The following is a 27,530-nucleotide window of genomic DNA, read 5'->3' on the forward strand; positions in this document are numbered from 1 at the left end:
ATCATACACTTCCTCTGTGTAACCAGATAATTGCCGAAAAAGGCTGACTTGTAGTTGGTTCATCTTCCTCCTTGATGTGATTATTCTCTTCAGCTGAAACTGAGACTCTCAGATCACCTCGTGTCTATCAACAAAGCAGCAGCAGCTGAAGATGACCAACTTCTTCACGTGTCACAGGGTGATCAGACGTTGCAACAAAAGACATGCAGGTGGTAGAGAGAAGAGAAAAAGCTTACAGCACCTGGTATTCCCAAGCTGTCTCCCATCCAAGTACTAACCAGGTACAACCTTCTTGGTGTCCGAGATCAGACGAGGTCGGGCTTATTCAGGGTGGTGTGGCCGTAAGCAACAATGTCTCTGACAAATGTGCATTATATAGGTACTGGAATCATACGGTTCCTCTATGCAACCAGATAATGGCCGAGAAAGGCTGATGTGTAGCGGGCAAATCATCTTCTCTGATGTGATCATTCTCTGCAACTGAAACTGAGACTCTCAGATCACTTTGTGTCAGCCAACAAAGCAGCAGCAGCTGCTGAAGATGACCAACTTCCTCATGTGTCACAGGGTGATCAGACGTTGCAACAAAAGACATGCAGGTGGTCGAAAGAAGAGAAAAAGCTTACAGCACCTGGTATTCCCAAGAGGTCTTCCATCCAAGTACTAACCAGGCCCAACCGTGCTTGGCTTCCGAGATCAGACGAGGTCGGGCATGTTCAACGTGGTGTGGCCGTAAGCAACAATGTCACTGACAAATGTGCATCATATAGGTACTGGAATCATACGGTTCCTCTATGCAACTAGATAATTGCAGAGAAAGGCTGATGTGTAACGGGCATATCATCTTCTCTGATGTGATCATTCTCTGCAGCTGAAACTGAGACTCTCAGATCACTTCGTGTCTGCCAACAAAGCAGCAGCTGAAGATGACCACCTTCCTCATGTGTCACAGGGTGATCAGACGTTGCAACAAAAGGTGGTAGAGAGAAGAGAAAAAGCTTAAAGCACCTGGTATTCCCAGGCAGTCTACCATCCAAGTACTAGTAGTAGTAAAAATAAAAAGGATGGAAAACATTCAAGAAAAGTGCAAATGAAGCAAGGTTTTTTGGTATAACTATCATGTATTATTCATTTGAACTTTTTTAGAACTTTGAACATTTACAAAACATAAGTAAGATCTCAATCTCAGCTCGGCTGCTGACTACTTGGTCCTGGGGCCTGCTGCTGTCTAGCTCTGGTTCATTCCCGTTTAGGAGATAGCTGATGATTAATGTCATCCTCTTCTAAAAGTCACTGTCAGACTCTGAATTTGATCTTCATATTCTGAAACCTCTTTCTTGACCAAAATCAATTTCAAGGCCTTGTGTGCGATGAATCTTTTGGTTGTTGCGGAGAATCGGTTGTATTAGTAGTTATCACTGGGAAAGCTATATTTATTGCCCCCCCCCCCCCCCCCCCCCCAAAAAAAAAGAGGAGGGGAAAAAAGAGGGAAAATGAAAAATGTGCAGGAATATGATTACAGGTGCAAGTGCTTGAATGTCGGTTTGACACATGCACACGTGTATAATTACAACAAACAGTTTGAAAGTAGTGTTTCTTTTACAGATCACCAAGAAGCTGGCTGGCGCTATTGGGGACAGTGCTGCATGGATGATAAACATCGGCAACGAGTTTGGCCAGGTTCTGAACTCTGTTCTGACAACGGGTGAAGGTGCAGGGTTGGAAGAGTTGTGCCATGGCATCGTCACTCGATACAAGAATGCGGGCCAAGCTGAACCTGAGGTCATCTATGTTGACCGGGACTGCTGCAGCCAGTCAGGTGGGTAAAAATGATAAAATTCTTTATCAAATATACGTTTGAAAAACTGTGTGCCACACACACACACACTGTTACCACTCCACTTGTGGGAGGAGTGGTACTGGCAATTGGGCAGCGGCTGACTTTGTTTTTCACAGGTGTGTCTTCAGTGGTCAAACTCTTCCACCCATGGAGGTCTGCAGTGCGCTTGGACAGCTTCCATTTCATGCGACGTTTTAACTGCGGCGTTAAGTTTACGTTAAGTGTCTGTCTGTCTGTCTGTCTGTTCGCAGATGATTGCTCGTCTGTTACTGTGTGATTATTGTTACAATGTTAATAAAGTTTGATAATTTTACTTGAACCAAGAACAGCCTTCACATTTTTATTTAATTTCCCTTTGCAAAACAGGACGACAGTGAGTGTGAGTGACATCCATTTAATGCAATTGTCAAAAGTGAAGCCAGAATTACTTGGAGAATTATTTTACATTTATTAACAAAACCCAACACTCTTTGTCTCAACCAAAGATTTTTTAAAAATACTTTCTTTGCTCAATTTGGAATTTGTTTCATTCACTTGTGTTGCACAAATAGTGATACAGATAGATAGCTAGTCTCTCAAATAATTGAGTGTACCAAAAAAAGAGGGGAAAAATGATGGGAGACTTATTTACATTTACAGTTATACACATGTTGTGTGCTCCCCCCTACAGTAGGCTTTAGTAAAGTCCAAAGCACTGTGGTATGTTGGGGTGTTGCCACAATACAGGTTCGAATCCCACAAGAAACATGAAAATTAAACAGATGATAAACCTTGCAATAAGTGCAGAGGTGTGTGTAAACAATGTTGAGAAGATAAGAGAATAGAGAAAAGTGGATAAAGTGTACGTTTTTTCTCCTTTTCTTTTTCTCTCTCCCCCCCCCTCCTTCCTCTTTTTTTCCTTTTCCCCCCTTTCGGGCAGTCCCTTTTGCCCCTTTTTTGGCCGAAAGGTTAGCACTCTGGACTTTGAATCCTGTGATCCGAGTTCAAATCTCGGTGGAACCTACAGGTGTGCTGTCATGTTTGTGTTCTGGAAAGAAAATGAGTGGATGAGGTTAGTCAGTTGTCAAGTCACACCAGAGTGTGTGATTGACCAATTCCAAAGAGAGGGCTTAAATTGTTTAATGTTGAAAAAGTGAAACATTCAGCTGAGAGGGTCTGTGCTATTTGCCTTCTCACCTCCGGGTGTCACTAATTGAATCTATTTGATTTCTTCTTCCATATTAATTTGCAATGCATATATTTTTCCATGCTCTCCGTTTGGAATTTGGACACAGAAGCCAAAGGAGAAGGAAACAGGAAAAACAATCCCATGGTAACAATCAGCGACAAGGAGAACTACTCAAAAGCCTACATAATTAACCCGGTGCCCAACCATGGGCCAACCAATCATCCAATCAAGGAGCGGCAATTTCTGCCGGCCGGGATCTGAGCGCCAACTCCATGCGGTGCGCACAAGTTGGTACTGATTTAGGAAAAAGAGGATTGTACAATTTTACTCCTTGGTATGGATACTCTTTCAAAAAAGTCCAAAAAATAAAATATGTGGTTGACAAAACTGTGTGACTCAGTCCTTCAACACAAAAGGCAGGCAAAGGAAAATCAGCTGTCCTCTCTATCTAATCATAGGAGGATGGCCTGACTACGATCAGGGACCTGAGCAGCAAAGAATAGATAGACATGATAAATAGTTATATATATATATACATATATATATGTACATACTAGTCTCCAATACTACTATGATAAAAAGAGATCCAATGTACAGGTCTAAGTTGTACAGGAATGTGTTGTAGAAATTTGTTCTATATTTTTGTTGTAAATCCACAACAGGTTTCATCATCTGCTAATCCTGAAGGAGACACTAGTTGTAAAGGAATTTATTAATACATAAAAATGCTTATATTATAAGACTGAAACATCCTTGAACAGCAGATCACTGTAAAGACATACATATAATATTGTGATTATGTCAGTGGGTCAACAATTTTGTAAAGGCAACTTTACATAAAAAAATTTAAAATCTTGTAAAAATATAACAATGTAAACATAAAAACAGCAACCTCAAAACAAAACATAGCATGTTACCTGGATGGAAAACCATGCGTCTCTACAGCCTGAAGGAAGAAATCTTGGGCTGTTGATGACTTGTTGTTATTGGTAGCATGTCGGTACATGATCTTTGTGAGCATTTGGAAAACATAAAAACCACAGAAACACATTAAACATTAACTACAATAATATAAGAATAATAAATGAATGAAATATTGTTCCATGTGTAATGTTAGACTTAAAGCTATACTTACCTTTCTGGCATGTAGCACGGCACTTATTAAAAATTTAAACATGAAAAACTCCCCCTCCCTCCAAAGTCTCACCCTCTTCCCCCTGCCTGACCTGTGACGCTCCCTTCCTCCCTGACGTGTGAGGTGAGAAAGTGATGGTGCGTTCCATCTCCCCCGGATGTCGGAGCGGAGAATGTTGTCAAGTTATCAGCGGTCCAGTTACCACGTCCATCAAGGCTATTCTTGTGCTTGCCGTGTCCGAATATAAACAACTTGTGATCTACAACGGCCTGCGTTGTAGTTCGCGTGTAATTTCAACACCTGGTGGCTTGCTTTTCCATTTTAGTGCGCCATAAGCTTATTAGGAGCATTTTAAGCTTACAAAAGAAAAGTATAGCTTTAAATAAATTAAGTTGAATATTATATCACACACTATAATCTCCATGGGGACACTGACCTTTCTTGAAGAGACATCTATTCCAAACATTACCACACCATATCTGTTCAATAAAAATGTATCAATTGTTTAACGCAGCTACATCGTGGTCCATTACACCAGATTCCAGAACTCTGCAGAATGTATGCCATAGACCATTTTTTAAATCAATATATAAATATATAATGTCCATGTGATGTCCTTTGCTGTCAGCTTACCTGATCAACTTGTGGTTGGTATCTATATGTACGAGTGACAGAGGAGCTGCGACATTGTAGGTCCTTCTCACAACACATCCGAGGCTTGTCATTCTCTGTAGTATTCCTACCCTATCAACCCGGTGCATCGAATCCCACACTCTGTCCACTGAACTCTGTGGCCTAAAGCCCTAAGACGACCTTTTACCATTCTGTGACCTGTAGGAAAAGAAGTGAAAACCACTTTTATTTAAGATATATTGATTGATAATCATGTAAACAAACAATTTAGGCATTTAACTTTTTCTCAGGTATACATGCTATGATGACCGTTGCTATGATAATGTCCAGGACTCTCCACTAAGGCACAGAAAATTTAAAAAATAATATTGATAGCCTTTAGGCTATAAAAATAGCAGTCATTAAAGTAGCCGGCCCTCAGCTAGACTTAGTTGTGGAGCCTATATGGCCGGCAATTTCAAATGTTACTTTTATGGCACAAATCTTTTTATAATGCTATGGACAAGTGCATGATATAATTCAAATAAAAACTTTCTGTAAAAAGCACCAACCCAAATTCTGGGAGTCTTGCTTGATGGCAGAGACCAAGCTGTCAAGTTCATCATCTGTCATTTTACTGTAGCCTTCCCTTTTTGAGAGGCCCCACTGTCGCATTCTGCGTTTCAGTGTTCTCACTGATACACCAGCAGTGTGGAAATACAGGGGGCAGAGAGGTCAATTTCAATCAAATGCTGGACGTGGTCTTTGGAAAAAAACATATGCTGGCTTGTTCACAGATACGAGACTTGTGTTCTTTTCACTGATTTTTACTGTGGTCTTCATCGTCGGCTTTCACCACAAGTACACCGTAGAACTGATAAAACACAAATGATGTACAAATATTACATTACACATGCCTCAACTAAAAGAAAATATATTATTTACAAACACAAACTTACATACCACTTTGGCCTGCAAGTGGACAAACCGGTAAACTTAAAACCGCTTATGGTCTTCGTTGATTGCTTTCTTTATTGGATCCATATCAATGATACCAGTTTACCGGACCGCTTTTTTAAACCGGAAGTGACATCACCGTCACCTTAAACTAAACTTATCAAGTTTTAACTTTTAACTTTTACCTAACACCAAATGTTATTAACTATATCCTTTAAACATTGCTAAATATTAAATATATACATCAAAACACTTAAAACAAACGTGTTATACGGACATTCTCTATGGCCATAAAATCATAGCTGCATCTAGTGGCGAAACATAAATATAACTGCCGTTACATTGCCTGTTTGACAGTTTAAAGCGGCTGCACGTGCACTTTTTCTATCTGGCCTCAGTACATTTCTGAAATGTATTCATTTGTGTTTGGAAAACATTGGAAACTTTATTTCTGAGTCCACATCAGTGGGTTCTGGTTGTTAGCACATAGATGAGGAGACAGTTCAAGTAGTTTAAATTTTTAATAAGTGCCGTGCTACATGCCAGAAAGGTAAGTATAGCTTTAAGTCTAACATTACACATGGAACAATATTTCATTCATTTATTATTCTTATATTATTGTAGTTAATGTTTAATGTGTTTCTGTGGTTTTTATGTTTTCCAAATGCTCACAAAGATCATGTACCGACATGCTACCAATAACAACAAGGCATCAACAGCCCAAGATTTCTTCCTTCAGGCTGTAGAGACGCATGGTTTTCCATCCAGGTAACATGCTATGTTTTGTTTTGAGGTTGCTGTTTTTATGTTTACATTGTTATATTTTTACAAGATTTTAAATTTTTTTATGTAAAGTTGCCTTTACAAAATTGTTGACCCACTGACATAATCACAATATTATATGTATGTCTTTACAGTGATCTGCTGTTCAAGAATGTTTCAGTCTTATAATATAAGCATTTTTATGTATTAATAAATTCCTTTACAACTAGTGTCTCCTTCAGGATTAGCAGATGATGAAACCTGTTGTGGATTTACAACAAAAATATAGAACAAATTTCTACAACACATTCCTGTACAACTTAGACCTGTACATTGGATCTCTTTTTATCATAGTAGTATTGGAGACTAGTATGTACATATATATATGTATATATATATATATATAACTATTTATCATGTCTATCTATTCTTTGCTGCTCAGGTCCCTGATCGTAGTCAGGCCATCCTCCTATGATTAGATAGAGAGGACAGCTGATTTTCCTTTGCCTGCCTTTTGTGTTGAAGGACTGAGTCACACAGTTTTGTCAACCACATATTTTATTTTTTGGACTTTTTTGAAAGAGTATCCATACCAAGGAGTAAAATTGTACAATCCTCTTTTTCCTAAATCAGTACCAACTTGTGCGCACCGCATGGAGTTGGCGCTCAGATCCCGGCCGGCAGAAATTGCCGCTCCTTGATTGGATGATTGGTTGGCCCATGGTTGGGCACCGGGTTAATTATGTAGGCTTTTGAGTAGTTCTCCTTGTCGCTGATTGTTACCATGGGATTGTTTTTCCTGTTTCCTTCTCCTTTGGCTTCTGTGTCCAAATTCCAAACGGAGAGCATGGAAAAATATATGCATTGCAAATTAATATGGAAGAAGAAATCAAATAGATTCAATTAGAGACACCCGGAGGTGAGAAGGCAAATAGCACAGACCCTCTCAGCTGAATGTTTCACTTTTTCAACATTAAACAATTTAAGCCCTTTCTTTGGAATTGGTCAATCACACACTCTGGTGTGACTTGACAACTGACTAACCTCATCCACTCATTTTCTTTCCAGAACACAAACATGACAGCACACCTGTAGGTTCCACCGAGATTTGAACTCGGATCACTGGATTCAAAGTCCAGAGTGCTGACCTTTCGGCCAAAAAAGGGGCAAAAGGGACTGCCCGAAAGGGGGGAAAAGGAAAAAAAGAGGAAGGGGGGGGGGAGAAAAGGAGAAAAAACGTACACTATATCCACTTTTCTCTATTCTCTTATCTTCTCAACATTGTTTACACACACCTCTGCACTTATTGCAAGGTTTATCATCTGTTTAATTTTCATGTTTCTTGTGGGATTCGAACCTGTATTGTGGCAACACCCCAACATACCACAGTGCTTTGGACTTTACTAAAGCCTACTGTAGGGGGCAGCACACAACATGTGTATAACTGTAAATGTAAATAAGTCTCCCATCATTTTTCCCCTCTTTTTTTGGTACACTCAATTATTTGAGAGACTAGCTATCTATCTGTATCACTATTTGTGCAACACAAGTGAATGAAACAAATTCCAAATTGAGCAAAGAAAGTATTTTTAAAAAATCTTTGGTTGAGACAAAGAGTGTTGGGTTTTGTTAATAAATGTAAAATAATTCTCCAAGTAATTCTGGCTTCACTTTTGACAATTGCATTAAATGGATGTCACTCACACTCACTGTCGTCCTGTTTTGCAAAGGGAAATTAAATAAAAATGTGAAGGCTGTTCTTGGTTCAAGTAAAATTATCAAACTTTATTAACATTGTAACAATAATCACACAGTAACAGACGAGCAATCATCTGCGAACAGACAGACAGACAGACAGACACTTAACGTAAACTTAACGCCGCAGTTAAAACGTCGCACCTATCGTACCTATATAATGCACATTTGTCACAGTTATTGTTGCTTACGGCCACACCACCCTGAATAAGTCTGATCTCGGAAGCCAAGCAGGGTTGGGCCTTGTTAGTATTTGGATGGGAGACTGCTTGGGAATACCAGGTGCTGTAGGTTTTTTCTTTTCTCTCTACAACCTGCATGTCTTTTGTTGCAACGTCTGATCACCCTGTGACACATGAGGAAGTTGGTCATCTTCAGCTGCTGCTGCTTTATTGGCAGACACGAAGTGATCTGAGAGTCTCATTTTCAGCTGGAGAAAATTATCACGTCAGGGAACAAGATGTGCCCACTACATATCAGCCTTTCTCGGCAATTATCTGGTTACATAGAGGAACCATATGATTCCATTGCCTATATAATGCACATTTGTCACAGAGATTGTTGCTTACGGCCAAACCACCCTGAATATGTCTGACCTCGTCTGATCTCAGAAGCCAAGGAGGTTTGGGCGTGGTTAGTACTTTGATGAGAGACCGCTTGGGAATACCAGGTGATGTAAGCTTTTTCTCTTCTCTCTACCACCTGCATGTCTTTTGTTGCAACGTCTGATCACCCTGTGACACGTGAAGAAGTTCGTCATCTTCAGCTGCTGCTGCTTTGTTGGCAGACACGAAGTGATCTGAGAGTCTCAGTTTCAGCTGAAGAGAATAATCACATCAGGGAAGAAGATGTGCCCGCTACACATCAGCCTTTCTCTGCAATTAACTGGTTGCATAGAGGAACCGTATGATTCCAGTACCTATATAATGGACATTTGTCAGAGATATTGTTGCTTACGGCCACACCACCCTGAATAAGCCCGACCTCGTCTGATCTCGGAAGCAGAGCAGGTTTGGGCCTGGTTAGTACTTCGATGGGAGACCTCTTGGGAATACCAGGTGCTGTAAGCTTCTTCTCTTCTCTCTACCACCTGCATGTCTTTTGTTGCAACGTCTGATCATCCTGTGACACATGAGGAAGTTGGTCATCTTCAGCAGCTGCTGCTTCTTTGTTGGCAGACACGAAGTGATCTGAGAGTCTCAGTTTCAGCTGCAGAAAATAATCACATCGGGGAAGAAGATGTGCCCACTACAAGTCAGCCTTTCTCGGCAATTATCTGGTTACATAGAGGAAGTGTATGATTCCAGTACTTATATAATGCACATTTGTCACAGATATTGTTGCTTACGGCCACACCACCCTGAATAAGCCCGACCTCGTCTGATCTTGGAAGCCAAGCAGGTTTGGGCCTGGTTAGTACTTGGATGGGAGACTGCTTGGGAATACCAGGTGCTTTAAGCTTTTTCTCTTCTCTCTACCACCTGCATGTCTTTTGTTGCAACGTCTGATCACCTTGTGACACATGAGGAAGTTGGTCATCTTCAGCTGCTGCTGCTTTGTTGGCAGACACGAAGTGATCTGAGAGTCTCATTTTCAGCTGGAGAGAATTATCACGTCAGGGAAGAAGATGTGCCCACTACAAGTCAGCCTTTCTCGGCAATTATCTGGTTGCATAGAGGAACCGTATGATTCCAGTACCTATATAATGCACATTTGTCAGAGACATTGTTGCTTACGGCCACACCACCCTGAATAAGCCCCACCTCGTCTGATCTCGGACGCCAAGCCGGGTTGTACCTGGTTACTACTTGGATGGGAGACAGCTTGGGAATACCAGGTGCTGTAAGCTTTTTCTCTTCTCTCTACCACCTGCATGTCTTTTGTTGCAACGTCTGATCACCCTGTGACACGTGAAGAAGTTGGTCATCTTCAGCTGCTGCTGCTTTGTTGATAGACACGAGGTGATCTGAGAGTCTCAGTTTCAGCTGGAGAGAATAATCACATCAAGGAGGAAGATGAACCCACTACAAGTCAGCCTTTTTCGGCAATTATCTGGTTACACAGAGGAAGTGTATGATTCCAGTACCTATATAATGCACATTTGTCACCGATATTGTTGCTTACGGCCACACCACCCTGAATAAGCCCGACCTCGTCTGATCTCGGAAGCCAAGCAGGGTTGGGCCTGGTTAGTACTTGAATGCGAGACCGCTTGGGAATACCAGGTGCCTTAAGCTTTTTCTCTTCTCTCTACCACCTACATGTCTTTTGTTGCAACGTCTGATCACCCTGAGACACATGAGGAAGTTGGTCATCTTCAGCTTCTGCTGCTTTGTTGGCAGACACAAAGTGATCTGAGAGTCTCATTTTCAGCTGGAGAGAATTATCACGTCAGGGAACAAGATGTGCCCACTACAAGTCAGCCTTTCTCGGCAATTATCTGGTTGCATAGAGGAACCGTATGATTCCAGTACCTATATAATGCACATTTGTCAGAGACATTGTTGCTTACGGCCACACCACCCTGAATAAGCCCCACCTCGTCTGATCTCGGACGCCAAGCAGGGTTGTAACTGGTTACTACTTGGATGGGAGACAGCTTGTGAATAACCAGGTGCTGTAAGCTTTTTCTCTTCTCTCTACCACCTGCATGTCTTTTGTTGCAATGTCTGATCACCCTGTGACACGTGAAGAAGTTGGTCATCTTCAGCTGCTGCTGCTTTGTTGATAGACACGAGGTGATCTGAGAGTCTCATTTTCAGCTGGAGAGAATAATCACATCAAGGAGGAAGATGAACCCACTACAAGTCAGCCTTTTTCGGCAATTATCTGGTTACACAGAGGAAGTGTATGATTCCAGTACCTATATAATGCACATTTGTCACCGATATTGTTGCTTACGGCCACACCACCCTGAATAAGCCCGACCTCGTCTGATCTCGGAAGCCAAGCAGGGTTGGGCCTGGTTAGTACTTGAATGCGAGACCGCTTGGGAATACCAGGTGCCTTAAGCTTTTTCTCTTCTCTCTACCACCTACATGTCTTTTGTTGCAACGTCTGATCACCCTGAGACACATGAGGAAGTTGGTCATCTTCAGCTTCTGCTGCTTTGTTGGCAGACACGAAGTGATCTGAGAGTCTCAGTTTCAGCTGAAGAGAATGATCACATCAGAGAAGATGATATGCCCGCTACACATCAGCCTTTCTCGGCAATTATCTGGTTGCATAGAGGAACCGTATGATTCCAGTACCTATATAATGCACATTTGTCAGAGACATTGTCGCTTGCGGCCACACCACCCTGAACATGCCCGACCTCGTCTGATCTCGGAAGCCAAACAGGGTTGAGCCTGCTTAGTACTTGGATGGGAGACTGCTTGGGAATACCAGGTGCTGTACGCTTCTTCTCTCCTCTCTACCACCTGCATGTCTTTTGTTGCAACGTCTGATCATCCTGTGACACATGAGGAAGTTGGTCATCTTCAGCAGCTGCTGCTTCTTTGTTGGCAGACACAAAGTGATCTGAGAGTCTCAGTTTCAGCTGCAGAGAATAATCACATCAGGGAAGAAGATGTGCCCATTACAAGTCAGCCTTTCTCTGCAATTATCTGGTTACATAGAAGAAGTGTATGATTCCAGTACCTATATAATGCACATTTGTCACAGTTAATGTCGCTTACGGCCACACCACCCTGAATAAGCCCGACCTCGTCTGATCTCGGAAGCCAAGCAGGGTTGGGCCTGGTTAGTACTTGAATGCGAGACCGCTTGGGAATACCAGGTGCCTTAAGCTTTTTCTCTTCTCTCTACCACCTACATGTCTTTTGTTGCAACGTCTGATCACCCTGAGACACATGAGGAAGTTGGTCATCTTCAGCTTCTGCTGCTTTGTTGGCAGACACGAAGTGATCTGAGAGTCTCAGTTTCAGCTGAAGAGAATGATCACATCAGAGAAGATGATATGCCCGCTACACATCAGCCTTTCTCGGCAATTATCTGGTTGCATAGAGGAACCGTATGATTCCAGTACCTATATAATGCACATTTGTCAGAGACATTGTCGCTTGCGGCCACACCACCCTGAACATGCCCGACCTCGTCTGATCTCGGAAGCCAAACAGGGTTGAGCCTACTTAGTACTTGGATGGGAGACTGCTTGGGAATACCAGGTGCTGTACGCTTCTTCTCTCCTCTCTACCACCTGCATGTCTTTTGTTGCAACGTCTGATCATCCTGTGACACATGAGGAAGTTGGTCATCTTCAGCAGCTGCTGCTTCTTTGTTGGCAGACACAAAGTGATCTGAGAGTCTCAGTTTCAGCTGCAGAGAATAATCACATCAGGGAAGAAGATGTGCCCACTACAAGTCAGCCTTTCTCTGCAATTATCTGGTTACATAGAAGAAGTGTATGATTCCAGTACCTATATAATGCACATTTGTCACAGTTAATGTCGCTTACGGCCACACCACCCTGAATAAGCCCGACCTCGTCTGATCTTGGAAGCCAAGCAGGATTGGGCCTTGTTAGTACTTGGATGGGAGTCCTCTTGGGAATACCAGGTGCTGTAAGCTTTTTCTCCTCTCTCTACCACCTGCATGTCTTTTGTTGCAACGTCTGATCACCCTGTGACACATGAGGAAGGTGGTCATCTTCAGCTGCTGCTGCTTTGTTGGCAGACACGAAGTGATCTGAGAGTCTCAGTTTCAGCTCGAGAGAATAATCACGTCAGGGAAGAAGATGTGCCCACTACTTATCAGCTTTTCTCGGCAATAATCTGGTTACATAGAGGAACTGTATGATTCCAGTACCTATATAATGCACATTTGTCACAGTTATTGTTGCTTACGGCCACACCACCCTGAATATACCCGACCTCGTCTGATCTCGGAAGCCAAGCAGGTTTGGGCCTGGTTAGTACTTGGATGGTAGACTGCATGGGAATACCAGGTGCTTTAAGCTTTTTCTCTTCTCTCTACCACCTTCATGTCTTTTGTTGCAACGTCTGAGCACCCTGTGACACATGAGGAAGTTGGTCATCTTCATTTTCTGCTGCTTTGTTGGCAGACACGAAGTGATCTGAGAGTCTCAGTTTCAGCTGAAGAGAATAATCACATCAAGGAGGAAGATGAACCCACTACAAGTCAGCCTTTTTCGGCAATTATCTGGTTACACAGAGGAAGTGTATGATTCCAGTACCTATATAATGCACAATTGTCACCGATATTTTTGCTTACGGCCACACCACCCTGAATAAGCCCGACCTCGTCTGATCTCGGAAGCCAAGCACGGTTGGGCCTGGTTAGTACTTGAATGGGAGACCGCTTGGGAATACCAGGTACCTTAAGCTTTTTCTCTTCTCTCTACCACCTGCATGTCTTTTGTTGCAACGTCTGATCACCCTGTGACACATGAGGAAGTTGGTCATCTTCAGCTTCTGCTGCTTTGTTGGCAGACACGAAGTGATCTGAGAGTCTCATGTTCAGCTGGAGAGAATTATCACGTCAGGGAAGAAGATGTGCCCACTACAGATCAGCCTTTCTCAGCAATTATCTGGTTACATAGAGGAACCGTATGATTCCTGTACTTATATAATGCACATTTATCAGACACATTGTTGCTTACGGCCACACCACCCTGAACATGCCTGATCTCGTAAGCCAAGCAGGGTTGAGCCTCCTTAGTACTTGGATGGGAGACTGCTTGGGAATACCAGGTGCTGTAAGCTTTTTCTCTTCTCTCTACCACCTGCATGTCTTTTGTTGCAACGTCTGATCACCCTGTGACACATGAGGAAGTTGGTCATCTTCAGCTGCTGCTGCTTTGTTGGCTGACACGAAGTGATCTGAGAGTCTCAGTTTAAGTTGCAGAGAATGATCACATCAGAGAAGATGATTTGCCCGCTACACATCAGCCTTTCTCGGCAATTATCTGGTTGCATAGAGGAACCGTATGATTCCAGTACCTATATAATGCACATTTGTCAGAGACATTGTTGCTTACGGCCACACCACCCTGAATAAGCCCGACCTCGTCTGATCTCGGACGCCAAGCAGGGTTGTACCTGGTTAGTACTTGGATGGGAGACAGCTTGGGAATACCAGGTGCTGTAAGCTTTTTCTCTTCTCTCTACCACCTGCATGTCTTTTGTTGCAACGTCTGATCACCCTGTGACACGTGAAGAAGTTAGTCATCTTCAGCTGCTGCTGCTTTGTTGATAGACACGAGGTGATCTGAGAGTCTCAGTTTCAGCTGCAGAGAATAATCACATCAAGGAGGAAGATGAACCCACTACAAGTCAGCCTTTTTCGGCAATTATCTGGTTATACAGAGGAAGTGTATGATTCCAGTACCTATATAATGCACATTTGTCACCAAAATTTTTGCTTATGGCCACACCACCCTGAATAAGCCCAACCTCGTCTGATCTCGGAAGCCAAGCACGGTTGGGCCTGGTTAGTACTTGAATGGGAGACCGCTTGGGAATACCAGGTACCTTAAGCTTTTTCTCTTCTCTCTACCACCTGCATGTCTTTTGTTGCAACGTCTGATCACCCTGTGACACATGAGGAAGTTGGTCATCTTCAGCTTCTGCTGCTTTGTTGGCAGACACGAAGTGATCTGAGAGTCTCATGTTCAGCTGGAGAAAATTATCACGTCAGGGAAGAAGATGTGCCCACTACAGATCAGCCTTTCTCAGCAATTATCTGGTTACATAGAGGAACCGTATGATTCCTGTACTTATATAATGCACATTTGTCAGACACATTGTTGCTTACGGCCACACCACCCTGAACATGCCTGATCTCGTAAGCCAAGCAGGGTTGAGCCTCCTTAGTACTTGGATGGGAGACTGCTTGGGAATACCAGGTGCTGTAAGCTTTTTCTCTTCTCTCTACCACCTGCATGTCTTTTGTTGCAACGTCTGATCACCCTGTGACACATGAGGAAGTTGGTCATCTTCAGCTGCTGCTGCTTTGTTGGCTGACACGAAGTGATCTGAGAGTCTCAGTTTAAGTTGCAGAGAATGATCACATCAGAGAAGATGATTTGCCCGCTACACATCAGCCTTTCTCGGCAATTATCTGGTTGCATAGAGGAACCGTATGATTCCAGTACCTATATAATGCACATTTGTCAGAGACATTGTTGCTTACGGCCACACCACCCTGAATAAGCCCGACCTCGTCTGATCTCGGACGCCAAGCAGGGTTGTACCTGGTTAGTACTTGGATGGGAGACAGCTTGGGAATACCAGGTGCTGTAAGCTTTTTCTCTTCTCTCTACCACCTGCATGTCTTTTGTTGCAACGTCTGATCACCCTGTGACACGTGAAGAAGTTAGTCATCTTCAGCTGCTGCTGCTTTGTTGATAGACACGAGGTGATCTGAGAGTCTCAGTTTCAGCTGCAGAGAATAATCACATCAAGGAGGAAGATGAACCCACTACAAGTCAGCCTTTTTCGGCAATTATCTGGTTATACAGAGGAAGTGTATGATTCCAGTACCTATATAATGCACATTTGTCACCAAAATTTTTGCTTATGGCCACACCACCCTGAATAAGCCCAACCTCGTCTGATCTCGGAAGCCAAGCACGGTTGGGCCTGGTTAGTACTTGAATGGGAGACCGCTTGGGAATACCAGGTACCTTAAGCTTTTTCTCTTCTCTCTACCACCTGCATGTCTTTTGTTGCAACGTCTGATCACCCTGTGACACATGAGGAAGATGGTCATCTTCAGCTTCTGCTGCTTTGTTGGCAGACACGAAGTGATCTGAGAGTCTCATGTTCAGCTGGAGAAAATTATCACGTCAGGGAAGAAGATGTGCCCACTACAGATCAGCCTTTCTCAGCAATTATCTGGTTACATAGAGGAACCGTATGATTCCAGTACCTATATAATGCACATTTGTCACAGAAATTGTTCCTTACGGCCACACCACCCTGAATAAGCCCGACCTCGTCTGATCTCGGAAGCCAAGGAGGGTTGGGCCTGGTTAGTACTTTAATGGGAGACTGCTTGGGAATACCAGGTTCTGTAAGCGTTTTCTCTTCTCTCTACAACCTGCATGTCTTTTGTTGCAACGTCTGATCACCCTGTGACACATGAGGAAGTTGGTCATCTTCAGCTGCTGCTGCTTTGTTGGCTGACACGAAGTGATCTGAGAGTCTCAGTTTCAGCTGCAGAGAATAATCACATCAGGGAAGAAGATGTGCCCATAACACGTCAGCCTTTCTCTGCAATTATCTGGTTACATAGAGGAAGTGTATGATTCCAGTACCTATATAATGCACATTTGTCACAGAAATTGTTCCTTATGGCCACACCACCCTGAATAAGCCCGACCTCGTCTGATCTCGGAAGCCAAGGAGGGTTGGGCCTGGTTAGTACTTTAATGGGAGACTGCTTGGGAATACCAGGTGCTGTAAGCGTTTTCTCTTCTCTCTACAACCTGCATGTCTTTTGTTGCAACGTCTGATCACCCTGTGACACATGAGGAAGTTGGCCATCTTCAGCTGCTGCTGCTTTGTTGGAAGACACGAAGTGATCTGAGAGTCTCAGTTTCAGCTAAAGAGAATAATCACTTCAGGGAAGAAGATGTGCCCACTACAGATCAGCCTTTCTCAGCAATTATCTGGTTACATAGAGGAACCGTATGATTCCTGTACTTATATAATGCACATTTGTCAGACACATTGTTGATTACGGCCACACCACCCTGAACATGCCCGACCTCGTCTGATCTCGGAAGCCAAGCAGGGCTGAACCTCCTTAGTACTTGGATGGGAGACTGCTTGGGAATACCAGGTGCTGTAAGCTTCTTCTCTTCTCTCTACCACCTGCATGTCTTTTGTTGCAACTCCTGATCACCCTGTGACACATGAGGAAGTTGGTCATCTTCAGCTGCTGCTGCTTTGTTGGCTGACACGAAGTGATCTGAGAGTCTCAGTTTCAGCTGAAGAGAATAATCACATCAAGGAGGAAGATGAACCCACTACAAGTCAGCCTTTTTCGGCAATTATCTGGTTACACAGAGGAAGTGTATGATTCCAGTACCTATATAATGCACAATTGTCACCGATATTTTTGCTTACGGCCACACCACCCTGAATAAGCCCGACCTCGTCTGATCTCGGAAGCCAAGCACGGTTGGGCCTGGTTAGTACTTGAATGGGAGACCGCTTGGGAATACCAGGTACCTTAAGCTTTTTCTCTTCTCTCTACCACCTGCATGTCTTTTGTTGCAACGTCTGATCACCCTGTGACACATGAGGAAGATGGTCATCTTCAGCTTCTGCTGCTTTGTTGGCAGACACGAAGTGATCTGAGAGTCTCATGTTCAGCTGGAGAAAATTATCACGTCAGGGAAGAAGATGTGCCCACTACAGATCAGCCTTTCTCAGCAATTATCTGGTTACATAGAGGAACCGTATGATTCCTGTACTTATATAATGCACATTTGTCAGACACATTGTTGCTTACGGCCACACCACCCTGAACATGCCTGATCTCGTAAGCCAAGCAGGGTTGAGCCTCCTTAGTACTTGGATGGGAGACTGCTTGGGAATACCAGGTGCTGTAAGCTTTTTCTCTTCTCTCTACCACCTGCATGTCTTTTGTTGCAACGTCTGATCACCCTGTGACACATGAGGAAGTTGGTCATCTTCAGCTGCTGCTGCTTTGTTGGCTGACACGAAGTGATCTGAGAGTCTCAGTTTAAGTTGCAGAGAATGATCACATCAGAGAAGATGATTTGCCCGCTACACATCAGCCTTTCTCGGCAATTATCTGGTTGCATAGAGGAACCGTATGATTCCAGTACCTATATAATGCACATTTGTCAGAGACATTGTTGCTTATGGCCACACCACCCTGAATAAGCCCGACCTCATCTGATCTCGGACGCCAAGCAGGGTTGTACCTGGTTAGTACTTGGATGGGAGACAGCTTGGGAATACCAGGTGCTGTAAGCTTTTTCTCTTTTCTCTACCACCTGCATGTCTTTTGTTGCAACGTCTGATCACCCTGTGACACGTGAAGAAGTTAGTCATCTTCAGCTGCTGCTGCTTTGTTGATAGACACGAGGTGATCTGAGAGTCTCAGTTTCAGCTGCAGAGAATAATCACATCAAGGAGGAAGATGAACCCACTACAAGTCAGCCTTTTTCGGCAATTATCTGGTTATACAGAGGAAGTGTATGATTCCAGTACCTATATAATGCACATTTGTCACCAATATTGTTGCTTATGGCCACACCACCCTGAATAAGCCCAACCTCGTCTGATCTCGGAAGCCAAGCAGGGTTGGGCCTGGTTAGTACTTGAATGGGAGACTGCTTGGGAATACCAGGTGCCTTAAGCTTTTTCTCTTCTCTCTACCACCTGCATGTCTTTTGTTGCAACGTCTGATCACCCTGTGACACATGAGGAAGTTGGTCATCTTCATTTTCTGCTGCTTTGTTGGCAGACACGAAGTGATCTGAGAGTCTCAGTTTCAGCTGAAGAGAATAATCACATCAAGGAGGAAGATGAACCCACTACAAGTCAGCCTTTTTCGGCAATTATCTGGTTACACAGAGGAAGTGTATGATTCCAGTACCTATATAATGCACAATTGTCACCGATATTTTTGCTTACGGCCACACCACCCTGAATAAGCCCGACCTCGTCTGATCTCGGAAGCCAAGCACGGTTGGGCCTGGTTAGTACTTGAATGGGAGACCGCTTGGGAATACCAGGTACCTTAAGCTTTTTCTCTTCTCTCTACCACCTGCATGTCTTTTGTTGCAACGTCTGATCACCCTGTGACACATGAGGAAGTTGGTCATCTTCAGCTTCTGCTGCTTTGTTGGCAGACACGAAGTGATCTGAGAGTCTCATGTTCAGCTGGAGAAAATTATCACGTCAGGGAAGAAGATGTGCCCACTACAGATCAGCCTTTCTCAGCAATTATCTGGTTACATAGAGGAACCGTATGATTCCTGTACTTATATAATGCACATTTGTCAGACACATTGTTGCTTACGGCCACACCACCCTGAACATGCCTGATCTCGTAAGCCAAGCAGGGTTGAGCCTCCTTAGTACTTGGATGGGAGACTGCTTGGGAATACCAGGTGCTGTAAGCTTTTTCTCTTCTCTCTACCACCTGCATGTCTTTTGTTGCAACGTCTGATCACCCTGTGACACATGAGGAAGTTGGTCATCTTCAGCTGCTGCTGCTTTGTTGGCTGACACGAAGTGATCTGAGAGTCTCAGTTTAAGTTGCAGAGAATGATCACATCAGAGAAGATGATTTGCCCGCTACACATCAGCCTTTCTCGGCAATTATCTGGTTGCATAGAGGAACCGTATGATTCCTGTACCTATATAATGCACATTTGTCAGAGACATTGTTGCTTACGGCCACACCACCCTGAACATGCCCGACCTCGTCTGATCTCGGAAGCCAAGGAGGGTTGGGCCTGGTTAGTACTTAAATGGGAGACCGCTTGGGAATACCAGGAGCTGTAAGCTTTTTGTCTTCTCTCGACCACCTGCATGTCTTTTGTTGCAACGTCTGATCACCCTGTGACACATGACGAAGTTGGTCATCTTCAGCTGCTGCTGCTTTGTTGGCAGACACGAAGTGATCTGAGAGTCTCAGTTTCAGCTGCAGAGAATAATCACATCAGGGAAGAAGATGTGCCCATAACAAGTCAGCCTTTCTCTGCAATTATCTGGTTACATAGAGGAATTGTATGATTCCAGTACCTATATAATGCACATTTGTCACAGAAATTGTTCCTTACGGCCACACCACCCTGAATAAGCCCGACCTCGTCTGATCTCGGAAGCCAAGGAGGGTTGGGCCTGGTTAGTACTTTAATGGGAGACTGCTTGGGAATACCAGGTTCTGTAAGCGTTTTCTCTTCTCTCTACAACCTGCATGTCTTTTGTTGCAACGTCTGATCACCCTGTGACACATGAGGAAGTTGGTCATCTTCAGCTGCTGCTGCTTTGTTGGCAGACACGAAGTGATCTGAGAGTCTCAGTTTCAGCTGCAGAGAATAATCACATCAGGGAAGAAGATGTTTCCATAACAAGTCAGCCTTTCTCTGCAATTATCTGGTTACATAGAGGAAGTGTATGATTCCAGTACCTATATAATGCACATTTGTCACAGAAATTGTTCCTTACGGCCACACCACCCTGAATAAGCCCGACCTCGTCTGATCTTGGAAGCCAAGGAGGGTTGGGCCTGGTTAGTACTTTAATGGGAGACTGCTTGGGAATACCAGGTGCTGTAAGCGTTTTCTCTTCTCTCTACAACCTGCATGTCTTTTGTTGCAACGTCTGATCACCCTGTGACACATGAGGAAGTTGGTCATCTTCAGCAGCTGCTGCTTTGTTGGCAGACACGAAGTGATCTGAGAGTCTCAGTTTCAGCTGAACAGAATGATCACATCAGAGAAGATGATATGCCCACTACACATCAGCCTTTCTCGGCAATTATCTGGTTTCATAGAGCAAGTGTATGATTCCAGTACCTATATAATTCACATTTGTAACAGATATTGTCGCTTACCGCCACACCACCCTGAATAAGCCCCACCTTGTCTTATCTCGGAAGCCAAGCAGGGTTGGGTCTGGTTTGTACTTCAATGGGAGACTGCTTGGGAAAACCAGGTGCTGTAAGCTGTTTCTCTTCTCTCTACCACCTGCATGTGTTTTGTTGCAACGTCTGATCACCCTGTGACACATGAGGAAGTTGGTCATCTTCAGCTGCTGCTGCTTTGTTGGCAGACACGAAGTGATCTAAGAGTCTCAGTTTCAGCTGAAGAGAATGATCACATCAGAGAAGATGATATGCCCACTACACATCAGCCTTTCTCGGCAATTATCTGGTTTCATAGAGGAAGTGTATGATTCCAGTACCTATATAATTCACATTTGTAACAAATATATTTGCTTACCGCCACACCACCCTGAATAAGCCCCACCTTGTCTTATCTCGGAAGCCAAGTAGGGTTGGGCCTGGTTAGTACTTAGATGGGAGACTGCTTGGGATTACCAGGTGCTGTAAGCTTTTTGTCTTCCCTCGACCACCTGCATGTCTTTTGTTGCAACGTCTGATCACCCTGTGACACATGAGGAAGTTGGTCATCTTCAGCTCCTGCTGCTTTGTTGATAGACACGAGGTGATCTGAGAGTCTCAGTTTCAGCTCCAGAGAATAATCACATCAAGGAGGAAGATGAACCCACTATAAGTCAGCTTTTCTCTGCAATTATTTGGTTGCATAGAGGAACCGTATGATTCCAGTACCTATATAATGCACATTTGTCACAGACATTGTCGCTTACGGCCAAACCACCCTGAATAAGCCCGACCTCGTCTGATCTCGGAAGCCAAGCAGGTTTAGGCCTGCTTAGTACTTGATGGGAGACTGCTTGGGAATACCAGGTGCTGTAAGCTTTTTCTCTTCTCTCTACCACCTACATGTCTTTTGTTGCAACGTCTGATCACCCTGTGACACGTGAAGAAGCTGGTCATCTTCAGCTGCTGCTGCTTTGTTGATAGACACGAGGTGATCTGAGAGTCTCAGTTTCAGCTCCAGAGAATAATCACATCAAGGAGGAAGATGAACCCACTATAAGTCAGCCTTTTTCGGCAATTATCTGGTTATACAGAGGAAGTGTATGATTCCAGTACCTATATAATGCACATTTGTCACCGATATTGTTGCTTACGGCCACACCACCCTGAATAAGCCCGACCTCGTCTGATCTCGGAAGCCAAGCAGGGTTGGGCCTCCTTAGTACTTGGATGGGAGACTGCTTGGGAATACCAGGTGCTGTAAGCTTCTTCTCTTCTCTCTACCACCTGCATGTCTTTTGTTGCAACTTCTGATCACCCTGTGACACATGAGGAAGTTGGTCATCTTCAGCTGCTGCTGCTTTGTTGGCTGACACGAAGTGATCTGAGAGTCTCAGTTTCAGTTGCAGATAATGATCACATCAGAGAAGATGATTTGCCCGCTACACATCAGCCTTTCTCGGCAATTATCTGGTTGCATAGAGGAACCGTATGATTCCAGTACCTATATAATGCACATTTGTCAGAGACATTGTTGCTTACGGCCACACCACCCTGAATAAGCCCGACCTCGTCTGATCTCGGACGCCAAGCAGGGTTGTACCTGGTTAGTACTTGGATGGGAGACAGCTTGGGAATACCAGGTGCTGTAAGCTTTATCTCTTCTCTCTACCACCTGCATGTCTTTTGTTGCAACGTCTGATCACCCTGTGACACGTGAAGAAGTTGGTCATCTTCAGCTGCTGCTGCTTTGTTGGCTGACACGAAGTGATCTGAGAGTCTCAGTTTCAGTTGCAGATAATGATCACATCAGAGAAGATGATTTGCCCGCTACACATCAGCCTTTCTCGGCAATTATCTGGTTGCATAGAGGAACCGTATGATTCCATTACCTATATAATGCACATTTGTCAGAGACATTGTTGCTTACGGCCACACCACCCTGAATAAGCCCGACCTCGTCTGATCTCGGACGCCAAGCAGGGTTGTACCTGGTTAGTACTTGGATGGGAGACAGCTTGGGAATACCAGGTGCTGTACGCTTTTTCTCTTCTCTCTACCACCTGCATGTCTTTTGTTGCAACGTCTGATCACCCTGTGACACGTGAAGAAGTTAGTCATCTTCAGCTGCTGCTGCTTTGTTGATAGACACGAGGTGATCTGAGAGTCTCAGTTTCAGCTCCAGAGAATAATCACATCAAGGAGGAAGATGAACCCACTACAAGTCAGCCTTTTTCGGCAATTATCTGGTTATACAGAGGAAGTGTATGATTCCAGTACCTATATAATGCACATTTGTCACCGATATTGTTGCTTACGGCCACACCACCCTGAATAAGCCCGACCTCGTCTGAACTCGGAAGCCAAGCACGGTTGGGCCTGGTTAGTACTTGAATGGGAGACCGCTTGGGAATACCAGGTACCTTAAGCTTTTTCTCTTCTCTCTACCACCTGCATGTCTTTTGTTGCAACGTCTGATCACCCTGTGACACATGAGGAAGTTGGTCATCTTCAGCTTCTGCTGCTTTGTTGGCAGACACGAAGTGATCTGAGAGTCTCATGTTCAGCTGGAGAAAATTATCACGTCAGGGAAGAAGATGATTTGCCCGCTACACATCAGCCTTTCTCGGCAATTATCTGGTTGCATAGAGGAACCGTATGATTCCAGTACCTATATAATGCACATTTGTCAGAGACATTGTTGCTTACGGCCACACCACCCTGAATAAGCCCGACCTCATCTGATCTCGGAAGCCAAGCAGGGTTGTACCTGGTTAGTACTTGGATAGGAGACAGCTTGGGAATACCAGGTGCTGTAAGCTTTTTCTCTTCTCTCTACCACCTGCATGTCTTTTGTTGCAACGTCTGATCACCCTGTGACACGTGAAGAAGTTGGTCATCTTCAGCTGCTGCTGCTTTGTTGATAGACACGAGGTGATCTGAGAGTCTCAGTTTCAGTTGCAGAGAATGATCACATCAGAGAAGATGATTTGTCCGCTACACATCAGCCTTTCTCGGCAATTATCTGGTTGCATAGAGGAACCGTATGATTCCAGTACCTATATAATGCACATTTGTCAGAGACATTGTTGCTTACGGCCACACCACCCTGAATAAGCCCGACCTCGTCTGATCTCGGACGCCAAGCAGGGTTGTACCTGGTTAGTACTTGGATAGGAGTCAGCTTGGGAATACCAGGTGCTGTAAGCTTTTTCTCTTCTCTCTACCACCTGCATGTCTTTTGTTGCAACGTCTGATCACCCTGTGACACATGAGGAAGTTGGTCATCTTCAGCTGCTGCTGCTGCTTTGTTGGCAGACATGAAGTGATCTGAGAGTCTCAGTTTCAGCTCCAGAGAATAATCACATCAAGGAGGAAGATGAACCCACAACAAGTCAGCCTTTTTCGGCAATTATCTGGTTATACAGAGGAAGTGTATGATTCCAGTACCTATATAATGCACATTTGTCACCGATATTGTTGCTTACGGCCACACCACCCTGAATAAGCCCGACCTCGTCTGATCTCGGAAGCCAAGCACGGTTGGGCCTGGTTAGTACTTGAATGGGAGACCGCTTGGGAATACCAGGTACCTTAAGCTTTTTCTCTTCTCTCTACCACCTGCATGTCTTTTGTTGCAACGTCTGATCACCCTGTGACACATGAGGAAGTTGGTCATCTTCAGCTTCTGCTGCTTTGTTGGCAGACACGAAGTGATCTGAGAGTCTCATGTTCAGCTGGAGAAAATTATCACGTCAGGGAAGAAGATGATTTGCCCGCTACACATCAGCCTTTCTCGGCAATTATCTGGTTGCATAGAGGAACCGTATGATTCCAGTACCTATATAATGCACATTTGTCAGAGACATTGTTGCTTACGGCCACACCACCCTGAATAAGCCCGACCTCGTCTGATCTCGGACGCCAAGCAGGGTTGTACCTGGTTAGTACTTGGATAGGAGACAGCTTGGGAATACCAGGTGCTGTAAGCTTTTTCTCTTCTCTCTACCACCTGCATGTCTTTTGTTGCAACGTCTGATCACCCTGTGACACGTGAAGAAGTTGGTCATCTTCAGCTGCTGCTGCTTTGTTGATAGACACGAGGTGATCTGAGAGTCTCAGTTTCAGTTGCAGAGAATGATCACATCAGAGAAGATGATTTGTCCGCTACACATCAGCCTTTCTCGGCAATTATCTGGTTGCATAGAGGAACCGTATGATTCCAGTACCTATATAATGCACATTTGTCAGAGACATTGTTGCTTACGGCCACACCACCCTGAATAAGCCCGACCTCGTCTGATCTCGGACGCCAAGCAGGGTTGTACCTGGTTAGTACTTGGATGGGAGACAGCTTGGGAATACCAGGTGCTGTAAGCTTTATCTCTTCTCTCTACCACCTGCATGTCTTTTGTTGCAACGTCTGATCACCCTGTGACACGTGAAGAAGTTGGTCATCTTCAGCTGCTGCTGCTTTGTTGGCTGACACGAAGTGATCTGAGAGTCTCAGTTTCAGTTGCAGATAATGATCACATCAGAGAAGATGATTTGCCCGCTACACATCAGCCTTTCTCGGCAATTATCTGGTTGCATAGAGGAACCGTATGATTCCATTACCTATATAATGCACATTTGTCAGAGACATTGTTGCTTACGGCCACACCACCCTGAATAAGCCCGACCTCGTCTGATCTCGGACGCCAAGCAGGGTTGTACCTGGTTAGTACTTGGATGGGAGACAGCTTGGGAATACCAGGTGCTGTACGCTTTTTCTCTTCTCTCTACCACCTGCATGTCTTTTGTTGCAACGTCTGATCACCCTGTGACACGTGAAGAAGTTAGTCATCTTCAGCTGCTGCTGCTGCTTTGTTGGCAGACATGAAGTGATCTGAGAGTCTCAGTTTCAGCTCCAGAGAATAATCACATCAAGGAGGAAGATGAACCCACTACAAGTCAGCCTTTTTCGGCAATTATCTGGTTATACAGAGGAAGTGTATGATTCCAGTACCTATATAATGCACATTTGTCACCGATATTGTTGCTTACGGCCACACCACCCTGAATAAGCCCGACCTCGTCTGATCTCGGAAGCCAAGCACGGTTGGGCCTGGTTAGTACTTGAATGGGAGACCGCTTGGGAATACCAGGTACCTTAAGCTTTTTCTCTTCTCTCTACCACCTGCATGTCTTTTGTTGCAACGTCTGATCACCCTGTGACACATGAGGAAGTTGGTCATCTTCAGCTTCTGCTGCTTTGTTGGCAGACACGAAGTGATCTGAGAGTCTCATGTTCAGCTGGAGAAAATTATCACGTCAGGGAAGAAGATGATTCGCCCGCTACACATCAGCCTTTCTCGGCAATTATCTGGTTGCATAGAGGAACCGTATGATTCCAGTACCTATATAATGCACATTTGTCAGAGACATTGTTGCTTACGGCCACACCACCCTGAATAAGCCCGACCTCGTCTGATCTCGGACGCCAAGCAGGGTTGTACCTGGTTAGTACTTGGATAGGAGACAGCTTGGGAATACCAGGTGCTGTAAGCTTTTTCTCTTCTCTCTACCACCTGCATGTCTTTTGTTGCAACGTCTGATCACCCTGTGACACGTGAAGAAGTTGGTCATCTTCAGCTGCTGCTGCTTTGTTGATAGACACGAGGTGATCTGAGAGTCTCAGTTTCAGTTGCAGAGAATGATCACATCAGAGAAGATGATTTGTCCGCTACACATCAGCCTTTCTCGGCAATTATCTGGTTGCATAGAGGAACCGTATGATTCCAGTACCTATATAATGCACATTTGTCAGAGACATTGTTGCTTACGGCCACACCACCCTGAATAAGCCCGACCTCGTCTGATCTCGGACGCCAAGCAGGGTTGTACCTGGTTAGTACTTGGATAGGAGTCAGCTTGGGAATACCAGGTGCTGTAAGCTTTTTCTCTTCTCTCTACCACCTGCATGTCTTTTGTTGCAACGTCTGATCACCCTGTGACACGTGAAGAAGTTGGTCATCTTCAGCTGCTACTGCTTTGTTGATAGACACGAGGTGATCTGAGAGTCTCAGTTTCAGCTCCAGAGAATAATCACATCAAGGAGGAAGATGAATCCACTACAAGTCAGCCTTTTTCGGCAATTATCTGGTTATACAGAGGAAGTGTATGATTCCAGTACCTATATAATGCACATTTGTCACCGATATTGTTGCTTACGGCCACACCACCCTGAATAAGCCCAACCTCGTCTGATCTCGGAAGCCAAGCAGGGTTGGGCCTGGTTAGTACTTGAATGGGAGACCGCTTGGGAATACCAGGTGCTGTAAGCTTTTTCTCTTCTCTCTACCACCTGCATGTCTTTTGTTGCAACGTCTGATCACCCTGTGACACATGAGGAAGTTGGCCATCTTCAGCTGCTGCTGCTTTGTTGGAAGACACGAAGTGATCTGAGAGTCTCAGTTTCAGCTAAAGAGAATAATCACTTCAGGGAAGAAGATGTGCCCACTACAGATCAGCCTTTCTCAGCAATTATCTGGTTACATAGAGGAACCGTATGATTCCTGTACTTATATAATGCACATTTGTCAGACACATTGTTGCTTACGGCCACACCACCCTGAACATGCCCGACCTCGTCTGATCTCGGAAGCCAAGCAGGGTTGAACCTCCTTAGTACTTGGATGGGAGACTGCTTGGGAATACCAGGTGCTGTAAGCTTCTTCTCTTCT

The 27,530-nt window shown here is 44.4% G+C and overlaps 1 non-coding gene and 41 pseudogenes across 1 annotated transcript; 41 read left to right on the plus strand and 1 right to left on the minus strand.

Annotated features, from left to right (window-relative positions):
• Positions 1-619: 619 nt before the first annotated feature.
• LOC140299599 (5S ribosomal RNA) lies at positions 620-738 on the minus strand (annotated as a pseudogene).
• Positions 739-8,792: 8,054 nt separating this feature from the next.
• Positions 8,793-8,911, plus strand: LOC140296766 (5S ribosomal RNA; annotated as a pseudogene).
• Positions 8,912-9,180: 269 nt separating this feature from the next.
• Positions 9,181-9,299, plus strand: LOC140301770 (5S ribosomal RNA; annotated as a pseudogene).
• A 272-nt stretch (positions 9,300-9,571) lies between these two features.
• On the plus strand, positions 9,572-9,690 carry LOC140289158 (5S ribosomal RNA; annotated as a pseudogene).
• A 657-nt stretch (positions 9,691-10,347) lies between these two features.
• LOC140267651 (5S ribosomal RNA) lies at positions 10,348-10,466 on the plus strand (annotated as a pseudogene).
• A 658-nt stretch (positions 10,467-11,124) lies between these two features.
• Positions 11,125-11,243, plus strand: LOC140267662 (5S ribosomal RNA; annotated as a pseudogene).
• A 269-nt stretch (positions 11,244-11,512) lies between these two features.
• LOC140289616 (5S ribosomal RNA) lies at positions 11,513-11,631 on the plus strand (annotated as a pseudogene).
• A 272-nt stretch (positions 11,632-11,903) lies between these two features.
• On the plus strand, positions 11,904-12,022 carry LOC140267674 (5S ribosomal RNA; annotated as a pseudogene).
• A 269-nt stretch (positions 12,023-12,291) lies between these two features.
• Positions 12,292-12,410, plus strand: LOC140293792 (5S ribosomal RNA; annotated as a pseudogene).
• Positions 12,411-12,682: 272 nt separating this feature from the next.
• Positions 12,683-12,801, plus strand: LOC140280787 (5S ribosomal RNA; annotated as a pseudogene).
• A 269-nt stretch (positions 12,802-13,070) lies between these two features.
• Positions 13,071-13,189, plus strand: LOC140314472 (5S ribosomal RNA; annotated as a pseudogene).
• Positions 13,190-13,458: 269 nt separating this feature from the next.
• Positions 13,459-13,577, plus strand: LOC140320611 (5S ribosomal RNA; annotated as a pseudogene).
• A 647-nt stretch (positions 13,578-14,224) lies between these two features.
• Positions 14,225-14,343, plus strand: LOC140290402 (5S ribosomal RNA; annotated as a pseudogene).
• A 269-nt stretch (positions 14,344-14,612) lies between these two features.
• On the plus strand, positions 14,613-14,731 carry LOC140290277 (5S ribosomal RNA; annotated as a pseudogene).
• A 647-nt stretch (positions 14,732-15,378) lies between these two features.
• Positions 15,379-15,497, plus strand: LOC140290403 (5S ribosomal RNA; annotated as a pseudogene).
• Positions 15,498-15,766: 269 nt separating this feature from the next.
• LOC140290278 (5S ribosomal RNA) lies at positions 15,767-15,885 on the plus strand (annotated as a pseudogene).
• Positions 15,886-16,154: 269 nt separating this feature from the next.
• Positions 16,155-16,273, plus strand: LOC140293733 (5S ribosomal RNA; annotated as a pseudogene).
• Positions 16,274-16,542: 269 nt separating this feature from the next.
• On the plus strand, positions 16,543-16,661 carry LOC140290918 (5S ribosomal RNA; annotated as a pseudogene).
• A 269-nt stretch (positions 16,662-16,930) lies between these two features.
• On the plus strand, positions 16,931-17,049 carry LOC140295081 (5S ribosomal RNA; annotated as a pseudogene).
• A 269-nt stretch (positions 17,050-17,318) lies between these two features.
• LOC140320622 (5S ribosomal RNA) lies at positions 17,319-17,437 on the plus strand (annotated as a pseudogene).
• A 647-nt stretch (positions 17,438-18,084) lies between these two features.
• Positions 18,085-18,203, plus strand: LOC140290953 (5S ribosomal RNA; annotated as a pseudogene).
• A 269-nt stretch (positions 18,204-18,472) lies between these two features.
• Positions 18,473-18,591, plus strand: LOC140274692 (5S ribosomal RNA; annotated as a pseudogene).
• A 269-nt stretch (positions 18,592-18,860) lies between these two features.
• LOC140320633 (5S ribosomal RNA) lies at positions 18,861-18,979 on the plus strand (annotated as a pseudogene).
• Positions 18,980-19,626: 647 nt separating this feature from the next.
• Positions 19,627-19,745, plus strand: LOC140300589 (5S ribosomal RNA; annotated as a pseudogene).
• A 269-nt stretch (positions 19,746-20,014) lies between these two features.
• LOC140293734 (5S ribosomal RNA) lies at positions 20,015-20,133 on the plus strand (annotated as a pseudogene).
• A 269-nt stretch (positions 20,134-20,402) lies between these two features.
• LOC140292279 (5S ribosomal RNA) lies at positions 20,403-20,521 on the plus strand (annotated as a pseudogene).
• A 1,045-nt stretch (positions 20,522-21,566) lies between these two features.
• On the plus strand, positions 21,567-21,684 carry LOC140294413 (5S ribosomal RNA; annotated as a pseudogene).
• A 269-nt stretch (positions 21,685-21,953) lies between these two features.
• On the plus strand, positions 21,954-22,072 carry LOC140271400 (5S ribosomal RNA; annotated as a pseudogene).
• A 269-nt stretch (positions 22,073-22,341) lies between these two features.
• On the plus strand, positions 22,342-22,460 carry LOC140290404 (5S ribosomal RNA; annotated as a pseudogene).
• A 269-nt stretch (positions 22,461-22,729) lies between these two features.
• Positions 22,730-22,848, plus strand: LOC140293812 (5S ribosomal RNA; annotated as a pseudogene).
• A 269-nt stretch (positions 22,849-23,117) lies between these two features.
• On the plus strand, positions 23,118-23,236 carry LOC140311045 (5S ribosomal RNA; annotated as a pseudogene).
• A 272-nt stretch (positions 23,237-23,508) lies between these two features.
• Positions 23,509-23,627, plus strand: LOC140268776 (5S ribosomal RNA; annotated as a pseudogene).
• Positions 23,628-23,896: 269 nt separating this feature from the next.
• LOC140292148 (5S ribosomal RNA) lies at positions 23,897-24,015 on the plus strand (annotated as a pseudogene).
• A 272-nt stretch (positions 24,016-24,287) lies between these two features.
• On the plus strand, positions 24,288-24,406 carry LOC140320644 (5S ribosomal RNA; annotated as a pseudogene).
• A 272-nt stretch (positions 24,407-24,678) lies between these two features.
• On the plus strand, positions 24,679-24,797 carry LOC140289938 (5S ribosomal RNA; annotated as a pseudogene).
• Positions 24,798-25,066: 269 nt separating this feature from the next.
• Positions 25,067-25,185, plus strand: LOC140290405 (5S ribosomal RNA; annotated as a pseudogene).
• A 269-nt stretch (positions 25,186-25,454) lies between these two features.
• Positions 25,455-25,573, plus strand: LOC140293813 (5S ribosomal RNA; annotated as a pseudogene).
• A 272-nt stretch (positions 25,574-25,845) lies between these two features.
• On the plus strand, positions 25,846-25,964 carry LOC140320655 (5S ribosomal RNA; annotated as a pseudogene).
• Positions 25,965-26,236: 272 nt separating this feature from the next.
• On the plus strand, positions 26,237-26,355 carry LOC140289939 (5S ribosomal RNA; annotated as a pseudogene).
• Positions 26,356-26,624: 269 nt separating this feature from the next.
• On the plus strand, positions 26,625-26,743 carry LOC140292149 (5S ribosomal RNA; annotated as a pseudogene).
• Positions 26,744-27,012: 269 nt separating this feature from the next.
• On the plus strand, positions 27,013-27,131 carry LOC140299087 (5S ribosomal RNA). Its single transcript, XR_011914670.1, has one exon. It is a non-coding gene; the product is annotated as a 5S ribosomal RNA (ribosomal RNA).
• Positions 27,132-27,400: 269 nt separating this feature from the next.
• LOC140291711 (5S ribosomal RNA) lies at positions 27,401-27,519 on the plus strand (annotated as a pseudogene).
• The last annotated feature ends 11 nt before the right edge of the window (positions 27,520-27,530 follow it).

Source organism: Leuresthes tenuis, unplaced genomic scaffold (genome assembly GCF_036924035.1).
Source record: "Leuresthes tenuis unplaced genomic scaffold, fLeuTen1.0.hap1 SCAF_1, whole genome shotgun sequence".
Classification (NCBI taxonomy): Eukaryota; Metazoa; Chordata; class Actinopteri; order Atheriniformes; family Atherinopsidae; genus Leuresthes; species Leuresthes tenuis.